This window comes from Mobula hypostoma, chromosome 31, assembly GCF_963921235.1.
Source record: "Mobula hypostoma chromosome 31, sMobHyp1.1, whole genome shotgun sequence".
NCBI classification, from domain to species: Eukaryota; Metazoa; Chordata; class Chondrichthyes; order Myliobatiformes; family Myliobatidae; genus Mobula; species Mobula hypostoma.
The window spans coordinates 7473674-7491131 of record NC_086127.1 but is presented as its reverse complement, the minus strand read 5'-3'; the positions used below and the strand labels follow the sequence as shown (position 1 = coordinate 7491131).

The following is a 17458-nucleotide window of genomic DNA, read 5'->3' as shown; positions in this document are numbered from 1 at the left end:
CGGGGGTGGCAGAAGCCACAGGTCATTTTCGACTAGAGCCAGGAAAACAGTGATTCCCTCTCAACCATCAGGCTGCTGACCCAGAGTGGGATAACCGCTCACCTCAGTGCTGAATTGACTTCACAACTCATGGTTACAGTTTGAAGAATTTCACAGCTCACGCAGAGAACATGTATTACGTATTTACTGGCGAATGTACTGCTACGAATATCTTCTTGTGTTTGCACAGCTTTCTTTGGGTTAGTCATCACTTTCTTTGAAGTTGAATAGCAGTTTCCCTGGTGGTCTAGTGGTTAGGATTCGGCGCTCTCACCGCCGCGGCCCGGGTTCGATTCCCGGTCAGGGAATTAAATTTTACCCGATGCAATTTATAGTCCTTCTTACTGTGCTTTACAGTACTTATTACTATACTAGGTATTACAACGTCCTACCGCCACAAGACCACAAATCTGAGGACAGATTTCGATGATATTAAAGCTGTTTCTGATGCTGATTCATTGCTTTTATTTTGTTTCTTTGCATTTACTGTGATGCCCTGATGAAAATGAATCTCAGGCTGAAATATGGTGAAAAGAATGCACTTTTATAATAAATTTACTTTTGAACTTTTGGACATTTGAAGATGACTGAAAGTGGCAGCATATGTAGACAACGAGGAGAAGGCGACATAATACAAATACAGGGAAGCCTTGTTACAAATCTGTAAGATTTTTTTTTAGGCCAGTTAGACTAGTGTGTGCCGTTCTGGTAACAATAATATAGAAATAACGTAGCTGTACCGGATAAGGTGAAGGGGTGCTTCTTAGGATTAAGTTTTCAGTTAAAGGAGACTAAATTGAATAATTTTTGACTGAGAGTTTCTACACGACTCATTCCGTGTTCATTTCCCTCCGATGCAGCCTGTCCTTGATTCCTCCGGTATTTTGCGTGTTGATATCTCTAGTTATCCTCTTGTTGGAAAATATTACCCCAGTCGTCAAGGACGATTCCATACACCGTTTTTTTTCCTTTGAAGTTGTCCATAAGACCATGAGATATAGGAGCAGAAGTAGGCCATTCGGCCCACCGAGTCTGCTCCGCCATTCAATCATAAGCTGATTCAATTCTTCCAGTCATCCCCACTCCCCTGCCTTCACCCCATACCCTCCGATGCCCTGGTTAATCAAGAACCTATCTATCACTGCCTTAAATGCACCCAATTACTTGGCCTTCACAGCCAGTCGTGGCAACAAATTCCACAGACTTACCACCCGCTGACTAAAGTAATTTCTCCGCGTCTCTGTTCTAAATGGACGTCCTTCAGTCCTGAAGTTGTTCCCTCTTGTCCTATACTTCTCTTTGCCATATATAATTTGTTCAGGCCTTTTAACATTCAGAATGTTTCTACGAGATTACCACCGCCCCCCCCCCTCCATTCTCATGAACTCTGGGGAATACAGCCCAACAGCTGCCTGATGTTCCTCATACGGTAACCCTTTCATTCCTGGAATCATTCTTGTGAATCTTCTCTGAATCCTATCTTTTTAAAAATAAGGAGACCAGAACTGCACACAATACTCCAAGTGTGGTCTCACGAGTGCCTTATAGAGCCTCAACATCACATCCCTTTTCTTATATTCTATACCTCTAGAAACGAATGCCAAAATTGCATTCGCCCTCTTCACCACCGACTCAACCTGGGTGTTAACCTTTAAGATATCTTACACAAGGACTCCCTAGTCCCTTTGCACTCTGCATTTTGAAATATCTCCCCATCTAAATAATAATCTGCCCGTTTATTTCTTCCACCAAAGTGCATGACCATACACTTTCTAACCTTCTTTATGTTTATCAAAGTTCCCATCCCACTTCAGTGTCGAAGCATATTTTCAGAAAACACGCTCACCATTGGTCATAAGTCCAGATATTCATTATTGCGATAACACGTCGGAACAGATTTGGCATCTATGTACAATGTGTTGCATTCTGCTCCTCGGCCATTTCCACCACTGAAAACAATTTTGTTCAGCGCTGAAAACTGCAAGCGCACCCGCCCCCCCCCCCCACCCCGATAATCAGCGGGAATTTGACTGCTGTCCTTCCAATATATGAACTGTACTCATGTCATGCAATCTCCTAACTCCCCAAATGCTCCAATAATCTGGCGCTGCTTGTTATAAACGGGATTTCAAGGAGTCTTCCACATCCGGGCGGCCACGAAGTGAATCAGACCCTGCCTATTCCCTGGTCTGTCTCATTATCCCCAACAACTGCTTCTGCATCCCTGTCTACATCCTCCTGATTCAGGACCTCCTGCTACTTTCACTTAGAAGAATCTCTGCACGGTGAGTGGAGTGATTGAACTATTCCTGCACTGGAATTGTTGGAACGTTCCATTATCCCAGTCTGCTTTACCAGTCGGACCAAATCACTGTTTTGTGTCCATTTAGCGCATGTGTCAGCTTCGTCCTCGGAGCTATTCGCCATTTGTCTAAACGTGCACCAGCAGGACAATTTAGTTAGGAAGAGGACAGCGAACATACCTGCGTCCATTCTGATTCCAGCTGTTGGTAGCTGATCGTCGGCTTCGTGTTGACGCTCTCGCCCCGGTAGGGGAAAGCTCCACGTGCTCCCGAAGCAGACATCGAGTCAGAGACCGTATGATCACCTTGCAAAAATGACGGTATCGCCCCCTCCTGGATGAGAGCAGTAGTTCGCTTGCTAAGCAAGCATTCCTCTTTACCCTTAACTTCCACATTGTACCTTTCTAGTCATATCTGACGCATCCCACTGATACGTTTCGCGGAGGTATACTGAATTGATACAGGCTCTTCGGCTCAAAGAACCATTCCAAGAACGATGCCCACACAGCCAGTTCTAACTTCTTGCTTTGCGCCCATATTCATCGAAGCCTAAACCCACTTTCCGAGTTTTGGTCTCCCCTGCACTAGGGGGGAAAAGACTGTTAACAGAATCAGAATCAACATCAGATTTATTATCACCGGCATGTGACGTGAGATTTGTTAACTTAGCAGAGCAGCTCAATGCAATACATAATACAGAAGGAAAAAACACGTAATAATAATAACTATAAATAAATTTATTACAGTATACGTCTATTGAATAGATTAAAATGGTTGCAAAAACAGAAATGATATACATTTAAAAAGTGAGGTACTGTCCGAGGGTTCAATGTCCATTTAGGAATCGGATGGCAGAGGTGAAGAAGCTGTTCCTGAATCGCTGAATGTGTGTCTTCAGGCTCCTGTACCTCCTACTTGATGGTCACAGTGAGAAAAGGACATGCCCTGGGTGCTGGAGGTCCCTAATAATGGACGCTGCCTTTCTGAGACACCGCTCCTTGAAGACGTCCTGGGTACTTTGTAGGCTGGTACCCAAGATGGAGCCACCTAAATTTACGACCCTCTGCAGCTTCTTTCGGTCCTGTGCAGTAGCTCCCCGAATCCCCCATACAAAACAATGATGTAGCCTGTCAGAATGCTCTCCACGGTACATCTATAGAAGTTTTTGAGTTTATTTGTTTACATACCAAATCTGTTCCGACTCCTAATGAAGTACAGTCGCTGTCTTGCCTTCTTTATAACTACATCGATATGTTGGGACCAGGTTAATTCGTCAGAGATCTTGACACCCAGGAACTTGAAACTGCTCACTCTCTACACTTCTGATTCCTCTGTGAGGATTGGTATTGACATTGACATTATCTCTGCCCTTCATCAGTTAAGAATCTTGCATAAAGTCGCCCGCATTCTCCTTATCTTGTAATGAGTAAATACCTAGCGTGGACAAACTCTCTATGTATCGCAGGTCTTCTTGTCCTGAAAACATCATCGTAAAATTTATTTGCTCCCTTTCCAGTTTCACGGCATCTTTTCTAATAGAGTCCTAACTGTGCTTTGCAACGACAGCCTCGACAACGACTCGCACAACTGTATCGTAATGTCCCAACTCACTTTCCTTATTGTTGCCCTGAATAAGGAAAGCAGGCCTGATAAACGGCTTTTCAGCATTGTGTCGACATGTGTCGCCGACTTAAACGAACTGTGCAGTTGTGCTCCGGGGATACTCGAGTCAATTGCACTCTCTAATGCCCTTCCATTTATGGCACAATTCCTTTGCAAAGTTTCATTTCAAAAATGCACTACCTCCTACTTATCTGTATTGAAATCCATTTGCCACGTCTCCGCCCACTTCTCTAACTGATCGAGACTTCCTTATAATCTACAGTAATCTTCCTCTATGAACAGCGCCGCCTAGTTTAGTGTCATACGCAAACTTAATGATAAAGAGTGATTTCGCATCAAAATCATTGACATACAGAACGAATAACTAAGGTCCCGCTCCCGAACTCTGTGGCGTACCACAAGTCTCCAGTATCCAGCTGCCTACTAAACCTCCCCACTTACACTCGCCGGTTTCTTCACAATTCTTGCTGCACGCCCACCGCTCCCCCCCCATACTAGCCGTCTACCCTCTGTTCAGTTGAAAGGCAGTGCGTCGAGCTGAAATGAGTACGGTCCATTCCCATCCACAGATGCTGCCTGACCCGCTCTCCCCTGCTCCGACAGCAGTTTGTTCTTTGCATTACATGACCTTTATTAAACCAGGAGAGGGGGACTTCGCACAATACCCCAGGTGCAGTCTCAATAAAGCCCAACAAAACTGTGTGAGATCTTTCACATAGTAACTCTTGCATTTACCTTTGATCTCCCTCACTACTCACTGCACCGCACTCCCTCGCCATTTAAACAGACTGGCGATGCCGTCTGTTCTGCAGAACCGTGTGAGATCTCATCTCCCACATTGGACTCCAGCTCCCACGCAATCAGCTTGTCCACGTCAACTTTGACCCCTCTTGACAGAAATGTCAGCAGCATCATAACAGACACGTAGGTTTGGATAGTACTCAGAATATAAAGTAACAACTCTGCATCATTAACAAACGTTAGCTCCAAATTTTGTGCCACTTTCAGTCATGGAAATGATTCCCCGGCCAAATTGGTGACACAGATTGTGAACAACAGGGCTCCAAGCACCGGTCCCTATTACATCCACTGATGAAGCATGCCGGTCCAAGAAGGGCCTGGTATTTTTTTTTAAACAGACAACAGAAAGAGGAGCAGACCACTTGCTTTCTCCAGTCCGGCCTGATATTCAATGAGACTTCGGCTGGTCCAAACTTGCTCTCAATAGTAAACCCCACACCGCACTTGACGGTGAACAGAAAGCGCTTGTCTTTCACCAATGCTTTTTCCCTCTCCCCCGGTGAGAGGAGGTAAACTCTTGTCATCGTCTTTAATTCGCCGCGCTGACAACGCTCCCAACTTCCCTCAGAGGCATGTCGAAATCATTTTTTAAAAACAGGATTTTCAGAATCAGAAACAGAATGAGAATCAGGTTTGTTATCTCCGGCATGTGACGAGAAATTTGTTAACTTAGCAGCAGCAGTTCAATGCGATACATAATCCAGTAGAGAAATAATAATAACAATGATAATACAATTAAAAATAACAAATAAGCAAGTAAAACAATTTGTTTCGTTTTACTTTGTTCAAGTTTGGACGGACTTTTGGGAGGCAGATGGAGGCGGGATATGCGGCAGGGAACAACCCCTCGGTTGTGCCGCCATTGGTTAAAACGTGAGATCCTGGGATCGAGGAACGTTCTCTTGCGCGTCATCTGATGACGATTGGCTGATGACGACTGCGTGCGCGGCCCTTAAACCGCATCTGTGACAACAGGCGAGGGTGGTGTTTATGGAGCTCTGCCGACGGGATTGTGTAGGGCGATAGACGGGGTCGTTCTCTGGTTAGGGAATCGAAATCAGGGGAACAGATTTATTGGAAAATCGCCACTCCATCATGACATGTTACCTGTACAACCCATCCCAGCTGAGGTCTTTATATATCTACAACCGCCCCCCATCCAAATCACTCAGTGTCTACCTCTGAACATGACCATTCAATGGTAACTCTTTGCTTCAGACTTGTGCGCAATGTGGGGGGAATGATGAAGGGAGGAAGGGAGGGAGAGACAGAGAGCGACTCTGTGTGTGTGTGTGTGTGTGTGTGTGTGTGTGTGTGTGTGTGTGAGAGAGAGAGAGGGAGAGAGAACGAGAGAGAAAGGGAGAGAGTGTGTGTTTGTGTTAGGGGTGAGAGAGAGCTTGAGAGCAGGAGATGGGGACGTGGAGATGTGGGGTAGCAATACAGTGAAAGAGAGACGGGGCAGAGTGGAGACAGGGAGAGGGAGAGAGAAAGACGGGGGCGGGAGAAAGACAGGGGAAGAGAGAGAGATAAAGAGACAGGGATACGAAGAGGGGAGAGCGGGAGAGAGATATAAAGAGATAAAAAGAGTGAGAGAGAGAAAAAGATGCAGAAAGAGAGAGTAAGACAGAGATAGAGAGAGCGAGAGAGAGTGAGAATGTGAGAGAGAAAAAGAGAGAGAAATAGAGAGAGACAGAGAGAGACACAGAGAGAGAAAGAGAGAGAGTGTGCGTGTGTTAGGGGAGAGAGATTGAGAGCGGGAGATAGGGGACATAGTTGGAGAGAGAGACGGGGCAGAGTGGAGACAGAAAGAGAGCGAGATAGTCGGGGCGGGCGAAAACCAGGGGAAGAGAGAGAGAGAGATAAAAAGACAGAAAGAGGAAGGGCGAGGGAGAGAGATATATAAAGGGACAGAGAAAGTGTGTGAGATAGAGATAACGAGACAGAGAGAGAGAGAGCGAGAGACAGCGCACTCACGAGTGAGCGAGAGAAAAAGAGGGGGGAGAGAGATAAAGAGACAAAGAGAAAGCAAGAGAGAGTGAAAAAGGGAGGGAGATGGATAGACAGAGAGAGAGAAAGAGAGAGTTACACGCATTTTCTGGATTTCCTGTTCGCTTCTTTACTTCGGCCACCGTTTTCCTCACAGTCTTGTGTTGACCATCAGAGAGCATTATTTCACCGCACGGACATGACAAAGAGAATCACTCCGTCCCTTCATTTAAACTCAGAAGCTGGAGGCCTCTGGGGTATTATCAGCGTTCGGACTGAGCAGGAGAAATAGTTCATGTGTTTGGTCATGGCCTTTCCACAGAGGGCAGCAAGAGAGGGTGCTCCGTTTAGATTTATTGACGCCAATTCTCCAAATCTCTTAAGTTATAAAGACAACCTACATGCAATCATCCATCCCATTTCCAACAAATTGTCTCGCCCGATGGTTTGCAAATCGGCCCGTGAACATTAACCACACAGTACTCAACTCTCTCTGATAAAAGGGCTCTTGTCACATATCTGCGGACATAGTCAGAGGGACTACCCAATCAATAATGGTGGCATTGTACGAAGGATTTGACGGCCTCGTACGAGGAAGTTAGCGGCTCTCACTGAGCGGAGCTCTTATGTAGGTATCAGGACTGGGACTCCTCCGTTCCGTTTTCAAAGGAGACAACTCTCTCCGCACATATTGCGGGCAAGGATGTCCCCTCACCGATTGTGCGGAGGATATATCCCTCTGTTATTTAATTCAATAATATACTGAATACATTATCGTGCATTATCTATTTCAACAAAAATACAAAAGACAGGGAGATGGCCAACAACTGTTATTATATTGATTTACCGGCCAACCGGTAATCGGGCGACAAACCTCGCCCCTACGGGTAGGGGTTAGACTAATTTATTTTTATATTTTTTTTTTGCCTGCCTGTTACTTCACACTGGTACGCGACCGAAATCCGCTTTACTAAAAAGAAAATCCAGGTCGGGGAAAACAGATTGCGCAAACGCTGGGGATAGTCACAACCACTTAACAGCAAGGAGCGATGTTCTGTTTCAGTGCGAACGGGAATCGGATGCAATCAGCCCCAGCTTCCTTTTATAGAGGGAGAATGGAGAGACGCACAGATATTTGTGGGAGACAGCTTCTCCGGCTTCGTATGAGCAGTGGACCGGGTCTCAATCTACGCCCGTCCGATGCAGGGACTCCATTAAGGAGAGAAGTCCTTTCAGTATGGGACTTCTGACTCAGAATCTTGTATGCTTATAGAAACATAGAAAATAGGTGCAGGAGTAGGCCATTCGGCCCTTCGAACCTGCAGCGCCATTTATTATGATCATGGCTGATCATCCAACTTAGAACCCTGCACCAGCCTTCCCTCCATACCCACTGATCCCCGTAGCCACAAGGGCCAGATCTAACTCCCTCTTAAATATAGCCAATGAACTGGCCTCAACTGTTTCCTGTGGCAAAGAATTCCACAGATTCACCACTCTCTGTGTGAAGAAGTTTTTCCTAATCTCAGTCCTAAAAGGCTTCCCCTCTATCCTCAAACTGTGACCCCTCGTTCTGGACTTCCCCAACATCGGGAACAATCTTCCTGCATCTAGCCTGTCCAATCCCTTTAGGATCTTATACATTTCAATCAGATCCCCCCTCAATCTTCTAAATTCCAACGAGTACAAGCCCAGTTCATCCAGTCTTTCTTCATATGAAAGTCCTGCCATCCCAGGAATCAATCTGGTGAACCTTCTTTGTACTTCCTCTATGGCAAGGATGTCTTTCCTCAGATTAGGAGACCAAAACTGCACACAATACTCCAGCTGTGGTCTCACCAAGGCCTTGTACAACTGCAGTAGTACCTCCCTGCTCCTGTACTCGAATCCTCTCGCGATAAATGCCAGCATACCATTCGCCTTTTTCACCGCCTGCTGTACCTGCATGCCCACTTTCAATGACTGGTGTACAATGACACCCAGGTCGCGTTGCACCTCCCCTTTTCCTAATCGGCCACCATTCAGATAATAATCTGTTTTCCTATTTTTGCCACCAAAGTGGATAACTTCACATTTATCCACATTAAATTGCATCTGCCATGAATTTGCCCACACACCTAACCTATCCAAGTCACCCTGCATCCTCTTAGCATCCTCCTCACAGCTAACACTGCCGCCCAGCTTCGTGTCATCCGCAAACTTGGAGATGCTGCATTTAATTCCCTCATCCAAGTCATTAATATATATTGTAAACAACTGGGGTCCCAGCACTGAGCCTTGCGGTACCCCACTAGTCACCGCCTGCCATTCTGAAAAGGTCCCGTTTATTCCCACTCTTTGCTTCCTGTCTGCTAACCAATTCTCCACCCACACCAATACCTTACCCCCAATACCGTGTGCTTTAAGTTTGCACACTAATCTCCTGTGTGGGACCTTGTCAAAAGCCTTTTGAAAATCCAAATATACCACATCACTGGTTCTCCCCTATCCACTCTACTAGTTACATCCTCAAAAAATTCTATGAGATTCGTCAGACATGATTTTCCTTTGACAAATCCATGCTGACTTTGTTCGATGATTTCACCGCTTTCCAAATGTGCTGTTATCACATCTTTGTTAACTGACTCCAGCAGTTTCCCCACCACCGACGTTAGGCTACCCGGTCTATAATTCCCCGGTTTCTCTCTCCCTCCTTTTTTAAAAAGTGGGGTTACATTAGCCACCCTCCAATCCTCAGGAACTAGTCCAGAATCTAACGAGTTTTGAAAAAATATCACTAATGCATCCACTATTTCTTGGGCTACTTCCTTAAGCACTCTGGGATGCAGACCATCTGGCCCTGGGGATTTATCTGCCTTTAATCCCTTCAATTTACCTAACACCACTTCCCTACTAACATGTATTTCGCTCAGTTCCTCCATCTCACTAGACCCTCTGTCCCCTATTATTTCTGGAAGATTATTTATGTCCTCCTTAGTGAAGACAAAACCAAAGTAATTATTCAATTGGTCTGCCATGTCCTTGCTCCCCATAATCAATTCACCTGTTTCTGTCTGTAGGGGACCTACGTTTGTCTTTACCAGTTTTTTTCCTTTTTACATATCTATAAAAGATTTTACAGTCAGTTTTTATGTTCCCTGCCAGTTTTCTCTCATAATCTTTTTTCCCCTTCCTAATTAAGCCCTTTGTCCTTCTCTGCTGAACTCTGAATTTCTCCCAGTCCTCAGGTGAGCCACTTTTTCTGGCTAATTTGTATGCTTCTTCTTTGGAATTGATACTATCCCTAATTTCTCTTGTCAGCCACGGGTGCACTACCTTCCTTGATTTATTCTTTTGCCAAACTGGGATGAACAATTGTTGTAGCTCATCCATGCAATCTTTAAATGCTTGCCATTGCATATCCACCGTCAATCCTTTAAGTGTCATTTGCCAGTCTATCTTAGCTAACTCACGTCTCATACCTTCAAAGTTACCCTTCTTTAAGTTCAGAACCTTTGTTTCTGAATTAACTATGTTTTAGATCACTTTCGTCTGCAGAGTACAGGCACTATAAGATTGACTTACCCTCATTATCCTACATCAGTTTAATGAGCCGACCTTCCCGGGACAACCCCAGTACCGCTCTACTTTCCCCGCGATCGCACTGGTACTCTGTAAACCGGATTTACAGTTTAACAAAAGCTAAGCCTTGCTCACCGATCACTGTTTCCGCTGCTAGCATCCTCGTCCATCTACGACACAGGGATCGTTCTGACAAACATCACTCCATTATCTTTCTTCCTGAAGAGGCCTCCTGGCTTCTCCGCCATTACCACAGCACTGGCTCACCTCGCACAATATTCCAGCGGAAACATCCCTCTCTCTTACCCGTCTCTGCGTCATCACCGACACTATGTGGCCTCCTTACAGCGCGTTTCCTCATTTATCAGGCCGCGAGCAGCAAGGCTGGCTAGAAAGTAACCGTTTCCGTGATCAAGCTGGTTTACGCATTCTTGGCCCCGCATTATGCATTCGACAATTCAGCAGCTACACTTTGCTGGCCTGAAAATGATCAGTTTCCTGATGTTTGGCGTTCCATTCGCCTGCAAAGAAAATCTACCCTTGTTCACATGTAACTCGCAGCATCATTAACCCTTCAAGTTCCAAAGCCAGAGCTGATTTCGATGGAAGAATTTATCACAGTGCGTTAAATTGCCCCTGAACAACTAAGGATGTACGTCAGTAAGCGAAGCGAGGGGCTCTATATCCGTACAGCCGTGAATAACATCGGCATTATTATACAGAGTCTCCGAGGGAACAAAGGCGCAGCTAAACTAGTGATGATTCGGCCAGTTTCTGTCCATTTCCATGATATTTCTTATAGGCTTGACAATATCAGAGGTAGGGCCTTTGTCCGCTCTATTCCTCATTGCCCGACTCAAGTTATACGTTTTTTTTTTCTCTCCTTGCCATGCCCGATGCAGAGTTTTCGACATGAAGGTCACTCTTTCCCTATTTCAACAGATGCTGCACGAACGTCAGAGTATTTCCAGTAATTTACATAGCTGAGTGAGTTTTGAATAGGTAATGGTACTGCGTCATCCAAGTCTTACACATAGAACATGGGAATCTACAGCACGTTACGGGCCCTTCGGCCCAGAATGTTGTGCCATCCATTTAACCTACTTTAGAAACTGCCTAGATTTTCCTAGCGCGTAGTCCTCTACTTTTCTAAGCTCCTCCTACCTACCTAAGAGGATCTTAAAAGACCCTATTGTATCCGCCTCCACCACCGCCACCGGCAGTGCATTCCCCGCACCCACCATTCTCTGTGTGAAAAACTTACCCCTGACATCCCCTCGGTACCTATTTCCTAGCACCTTAAACTATGCCCCCCCATCCCCCGTGTTAGCCATTTTAGCCCTGGGAAAAAAGCCTCTGACTATCCACAAGAACAATGCCTCTCATCATCTTAAACACCTCTATCAGGTCACACCTTATCCCGCCCCTCTCCCCTCCCTCCCCGCCCCCCTCGTCGCTCCAAAGAGAAAAGGCCAAGTTTACTCAATCAATTCTTATAAGGTATGCTCTCCAATCCAGGCAACATCCTTGTGAAAAGGATGTGTCAAGTGCAGTGAGCCCAGAACTTCGAAGTCATTGGTAATCCCTGGTTATTGCCGACGCCGAAAGGCCAAGCATCGTTCCGACCAGACGCATCTGGGTGCAATCGCTATCAGTAGTGTCCTTGCAGATTTCCCTCAGAAACTTGAGTCGCATGGCATTCCGGGTAACGTTGCATTCGAATCAGCATCAGCGAGGATAGGTTGAACTGTTTAATTCTATAACCATTCGGCACAAACATTCTCATTAGATAGATAGATAGATAGATAGATAGATAGATATACTTTATTAATCCCGAGGGAAATTTGGTTTCGTTACAGCCGCACCAACCAAGAATAGAGCGTAAATATAGCAATACAAAAAAAAAACAACAATCAACCAACAAAATGCAAACTATGCCAGATGGAAAATAAGTCCAGGACCAGTCTATTGGCTCAGGGTGTCTGACCCTCCACGGAAGGAGCTGCATGTTCGATGGCCCCAGGCAGGAACGACCTCCCGTGCCGCCAGTGTTGTATCACGGTGGATTGTGGCCGAAGTCCAACGGTAAAAAGTTCAATATCCAGTCTGCAAAAACGTTCCTCGTTCGTAATATACCCCGGATTGCACCATCCGTTGTTAGCCAGAACAGTAAGCACCCAACTCCTTTACGCTTACCGCTCTCGGTGCACTTCCGGTCAGGCAGAACGGTATTACCCACCGAAACTCCTCTTCTCCAAAAGTCTCTGTTGTTTCGACCCGGTCCTCTTTCCTCGGCTTTGTGATTCCCCTCTGCATGCTCTGTGTGGTTTCCTCCGGATTTCAGCAGGGGTGTCCGCCGCTCTGTTAGCTAAGCCGACCGGAATTTGCCGGTCCGTGGAATACACAATGCGACTTTGCTTCTGTCCCTCGTGTCGGGATGTAACCATTTCCAGCACTAAGGAAAACCCAAATAAAACCCTCTCTACCAGCATGTTAGAGAGGGTGCAGCTTCGACGTGTTACCGTGAGAAAAAAAATACAAAAAATAAAGTAAATTAAAAAGTAAGAAGAAGAAAGTAAAAGAATAGATCGGAGCGGCTGTACCAGGCCGCATGCACGATCGGCGCATTCAGCAATGCGATGACTGCTTTGATCATTTTGCACTCAATTGTATTTTTTATGTTCTAACTGTGCTGTTTCTCGAAGAATATTTGGATATTTTACTTCTTATCAGCAGCTGTTGCGGTTGTGGATACACGCGGAGGTGTATATGGCTGGAAATTCTACTTTCAGTTGGAAGTAATCGCCAATAGCGTATGATCCCTCCGTTGGCCCGTCACTGGACGCAGGTCAATAGGATTACCGTTAGTTATGCCAATGTGGGAGGAGCTCAGCGGGTCATCAGAATCTATGGGGGCTATTCCGGGGGAGGGGGGGGGCGGGACATAGTTGATATTTTTTGGCCGAAACTCTGCTTCGGGAGCTGCAGAATCTCGTGTTTATTCACATCTAGAAATGCGGCCGTCATTGGACTGGTGGAAATATCAGTCAATTATCAACTCCTCAGCTTATCGAACTCGCCCCCGCCGAACGAGCAGGAATTATTGACGAACACGTTACTGGTTTCAACCTTCTGTTGGACACGGGACGAGAACTCAGCAAATCAAAATCCAGCCAGTGAGTGGAACTCAGATTGGGCAAGGCGCTCCAGTCAAGATGGCGCCTGCGAACAACGATTCCCCGGACGGAGGTTTCTGAGGTTGAGTATGGTGCGGTGACTGGTGACGGTAATTTTACTCTGATTATTTGTACCGCAGCACTGGAGAAGCCCAGAACAATTCAACTGACTTACCTCCCGTGATAAGTGTAGGTGCTCTATTGAACGGCTGAAATTAAGACTGTACAATGTAGAATATGGAAATAGCAGTCGATGTAAGGCCACGCCTGAGACGTGCAGTCCAGGAAAATTAGCTGTAGAATAAGGATTTACTGTTTAAAACCGAGTTAAACAGGAGTATCTGCCCGCACATTCCTGACACAATAGACTACTCCACGACTCGGAGTTGTGGATTTTACAAGACAGCTAATTTAAATAGGACATACTGCAGGGGCATTTCTGAAACATTAAGGAAATGAGGGATTGTAAAGCATAATGGGCGACCGAAATGTAACGATCTGTCCCCACACAGGAAGGAATGTTTCTAAATTTTCAAATTCAGCAAGTCTTTAAACTCATGGAACTGGACTCCCCAGCTGATGTATTATAAAAAACGGCGACTTAAATTGCAAAAACCTGATTACAGATTACACAGCGGCAGGCTGGATCTCCGGGAGAAACTGTACAACGTCTAATCTCAGGGATCGGGGCATCTCCAGTCAATGACATTCGGTCGCTTCTATCGCCTGATAGCAGGGATTTGCAACAGATCTGCAGATATACCGGAGACTTCATCAGGGGAAGCCTTTCTGTTGAGCAAAGGAAACGTTTAAGAGAGCCGCTAATGTTGTTGCGTAGACTCTGTTAGAACGGCACTAACACAGGAATTGGTTATGGTTAGAGACGGCCATTCAGAAGACGCCGACATGTCTGTCGTAGAGTCAAAGTTTGGAGTCCACTTCTAGCCGTTGACGCTGATGGATCCGTTCAGAGTGTTTGATTCATTTAGATTAACGAGACGGTAAAGCTCCAATCTGGAGATAGTTTAAATTTTCTCAAAACAATTGATCAGATTAGGAATACAAATGAACTCCACATAATCTGTAGAAATGCATCTTTCATACGGGCAAAAATATTGTCAGTCAACTCAATAGGGAGGATGCATAGAGTTCAAATTCCCCACGCTTGTACTGAGAGCGCTGCGAGCAGGGTTCGAACCTGCGCGGGAAATCTCCCATTGGATTTCAAGTCCAACGCCTTAACCACTCGGCCATCGCAGCTCTGGCAAGACTGAGCTCCGACCGGGCACTACACCTGAAGAGAGGGCTGAATATCCTGACGAAGGGTTTCAGCCCGAAACGTCGACTGTACTTCTTCCTATAGATGCTGCCTGGCCTGCTGCGTTCACCAGCATTTTGTGTGTGTTGGCTGAATACCAGTTGTTTGCAATAACGAAACTGGGGATCATCCTTCCGATACAGAAGTATGATTGGACTACTTTAGGATTTGTTTCTACACCGTTAGGTCAGAATGTGAGTTCCGAGGGCTCACATTGGCGTCTGTACAATGTTACGGACATTGTACCATAGCAGATTTATTTACCCCTCAACTCCATTCTACTGTCTTTTTTCCCCAGTACACATTGACGTCTCTACTACTCAAGACATTTTCATTTTTGCTTCAAATACACCGAATTACTTGGCCTCCATGGCCGCTTGTGACCACTCTCCTCCATAGAGATCGTTAAGAGCACCAAATTTCTTGGTGTACACCTGGCGGAGAATCTCACCTGGTCCATCAACTCCAGCTCCATAGCAAAGAAAGCCCAACAGCGTCTTTACTTTCTGCGAAGGCTGAGAAAAATCCATCTCCCACCCCTCATCCTCACCACATTCTACAGAGGTTGTATTGAGAGCATCCTGAGCAGCTCCATCACTGCCTGCCTCGGAAATTGCACCATCTCAGATCGCAAGACCCTGCAGCGGATAGTGAGGTCAGCTGAGAAGATCATCGGGGTCTCTCTTTCCGCCATTACAGACATTTACACCACACGATGCATCCGTAAAGCAAACAGTATTATGAAGGACCCCACGTACCCCTCATACAAACTCTTCTCCCTCCTGCTATCTGGCAAAAGGCACGAAGTATTCGGGCTCTCACGGCCAGACTATGTAACAGCTTCTTCCCCGAAGCCATCAGACTCTTCAATACCCAGAGCCTGGACTGACACCAACCTACTGCCCTCTACTGTGCATATTGTCTTTTTTATTATTTATTACAGTGCCTGCACTGTTTTGTGCACTTTATGCAGTCCTAGGTAGGTCTGTAGTCTAATGTAGTTTTGTGTTGTTTTACGTAGTTCAGTGTAGTTTTTGTGTTGATTATGTAGCACCATGGTCCTGAAAAACGTTGTCTCGTTTTTACTGTGTACTGTACCAGCAGTTATGGTCGAAATGACAATAAAAAGTGACTTGACTTGACTTGAAGAATGCTACAGACAACACCTTCTAGCTAAAGATATTCCGCCTCATCCCTGCTCTAAACGGTAATCTTTCTACTTTGAGGCCGTGCTCTCTAGTCCTAGGTTCCCCCACTACAGGAAACATCCTCCGCACTTCCACTCCAACCAGGCCATTCAATATTCGTTAGGTTTCAATCAGATGCCCCTACCCGGCGCACAGACTCAGAGCTATCAAACGCCCCTCATCCGTTCCCGGCATCACTCTCGTGAACCTTCTATGGACCCTGCAAGTGCCGTCTGACCAATGCTTTATGTTCGTCAGCATTCTGTCATTGCTTTTGGATTCTACACCTTTTGAAATGAATGCTAATATTGCATTTACCTTCCTTACCACCGACTAAACCTACAAGAAAACCGTTAGCGAATACTACACAAGGTCCCTTTGCACCTCTGATTTCTGAAAAATTTCCCCGTTTATAGACAGCTTTATCCCTTCTTCCAAGACGCATGACCATTAAATTCCCTACACGATACTCCATTTCTCAACTATTTACCCAATTTCCTTAACTGCTCAAATCCTTCTGCAGAATCTCCGCTTCCTCAACGCTACCTGCCCCTACGTCTATCTTCTTATCGTCCACATACTTGGCTACAAATCCGTCATACAAACCTTGCGCACATAACTTGAAAGAATCCGTTCCAACGCCGAACTCTGCAGAACACAGCTGGTCACGGGCAACCAACCAGAAAAGTCCCGCTTTCTTTCCACTTTAGCCTCCAGCTTGTCGACCAATTTTCGATCCATGCTAGTAGCTTTCGTGTAGCAACATTTAAGAATGATAGGGGATCTCATAGAAACAGTTAGAATGTTGAAAGGGTTGGACTGAGTAGATGTGGAAAGGCTGTTTCTCTTGGTGGGTGAGTCCAGGACAAATGGCCACAGTCTTAGAATTAGAGGATACCCATTTAAAATGGAGATGAGGATTTTTTTTAATATAGATATAGCCAGAGGGTCGTGGATTTACGAAATTCGTTGCCACATACAGCTGCGATCTTTGAGGGTGTTTAAGGAGGAGATTGATAGGTATCTGATTGGTCAGGGTATCAAAGGATATGGGGAAAAGGCCGGATATTGGAACTGGATGGGAAAATAGTTCAGCTCATGGTGGAGTGGCGGAGCAGACTCGATGGGCCGAGTGGCCCACTTCTGCTCCTTTGTCTTGTGATCTTGTGATCTTAACAACCCCCTGTGCGGCACGTCGTCAAAGGCCTCTTATGCAAACTGTCCTGGTCCAGTCCGTGAAGTCCGAATTCCGGTTCAAGGTCCAGTCCATGTTTCCTTATTCCAGGTTTTCAGGTTTTCATTTGTTCTGTTGGTTGCTCTAATTGAGGCACCTGATTCTCATTTTTGGGCTGGCTACTGTTACGTACCCCGTAACTGGGTTGCCAAACCAGCAGAAATGGATCACTCAGTTGGAGTCTGGAGTACTAGAACTAAGAAAGTTTTATTAAAGAAACAAGCAACACA

General features: G+C 45.7%; 2 non-coding genes across 2 annotated transcripts; one reads left to right on the top strand and one right to left on the bottom strand.

The window, feature by feature from the left end:
* The first annotated feature begins 275 nt into the window (after nt 1–275).
* On the top strand, nt 276–347 carry trnae-cuc (transfer RNA glutamic acid (anticodon CUC)). Its single transcript has one exon. It is a non-coding gene; the product is annotated as a tRNA-Glu (tRNA).
* A 14319-nt stretch (nt 348–14666) lies between these two features.
* Nucleotides 14667–14749, bottom strand: trnas-uga (transfer RNA serine (anticodon UGA)). Its single transcript has one exon. It is a non-coding gene; the product is annotated as a tRNA-Ser (tRNA).
* Between the last annotated feature and the right edge of the window lie 2709 nt (nt 14750–17458).